The 909-nt window shown below is 43.6% G+C and overlaps 1 long non-coding RNA gene across 1 annotated transcript; it reads left to right on the plus strand.

Moving 5' to 3' along the window:
• The first annotated feature begins 92 nt into the window (after positions 1-92).
• LOC107752695 (uncharacterized) lies at positions 93-538 on the plus strand. The gene is made up of 2 exons (XR_001641379.1): positions 93-220; positions 371-538. It is a non-coding gene; the product is annotated as an uncharacterized LOC107752695 (long non-coding RNA).
• The last annotated feature ends 371 nt before the right edge of the window (positions 539-909 follow it).

The following is a 909-nucleotide window of genomic DNA, read 5'->3' on the forward strand; positions in this document are numbered from 1 at the left end:
ACAGTGCTCTGCTGGGTTTCCAGGTGGTCCTGGTGAGCTGGCGGGGCTGGATGTCTTTGGAATGTCTGCGACAGACTGGCACAGTTGTGGGAACACCAGAGAGAGAGAGGCACAAGGCAAATTCAAGTACATACAGAGGTGTTAAGCTATCTCTATGGGGAACAGCTGTGTAGGCCGTGTAAGGAGTGAATAGCTGGTGAGGGGCAGCTAGTGAAGTAGGGTGCTATGTTTTTGTGTTCGTGAACACAAAGAGAGAGTTTGAGTAACTTTGTTGAGGGGGCTGTAAGCAGGGGTCAGCTGATGACACATAAAATAATAAAAAGTATATTGAGCAGGTTAAAACATGTGTCCTGTGTGACAGTGTCACAAGGGTGCTATGTTTTTTTGTTCGTGAACACAAAGAGAGAGTTTGAGTAACTTTGTTGAGGGGGCTGTAAGCAGGGGTCAGCTGATGACCGGGGCTATACGCGTGGTCAAACTATTACTCAAAGCACTGATGGTTCACGGGTTTGGTCACTATGACAAAACTGAAATAAAATAATAAAATTAAATCAAAAGGAAAAGGAAGGAGGATTTTACCTATTTAGTTTTTTTTTTTTGCTCAGAGATATGGCCAAGCAGGTGTCACTTGTGGATGATGCTGCAATAGACTCATAAACCTAGGGTTAGACTGTTAGCTAAGCTAGCAGGGACACACCAAATACCTCGAGGTCAAAAAGGAAAAGAAACAATGGGAAGTGTTCCTAGTTCTGTCTGGGCCTACATTGTGTTGAACAGTAACTGCACTTCAATGTACTAGGCCTGTCACTGAGGAGTGATGAGGAATAGGGAGGAAACAGGGATTAGGCTACTAATAACCTGTATAACTCATTAAGGAAACATCAGTTGCTAAAACTACTGTAATCCTAT

This window comes from Sinocyclocheilus rhinocerous, unplaced genomic scaffold (genome assembly GCF_001515625.1).
Source record: "Sinocyclocheilus rhinocerous isolate Xijiao unplaced genomic scaffold, SAMN03320098_v1.1 scaffold801, whole genome shotgun sequence".
In the NCBI taxonomy this organism is placed as follows: domain Eukaryota; kingdom Metazoa; phylum Chordata; class Actinopteri; order Cypriniformes; family Cyprinidae; genus Sinocyclocheilus; species Sinocyclocheilus rhinocerous.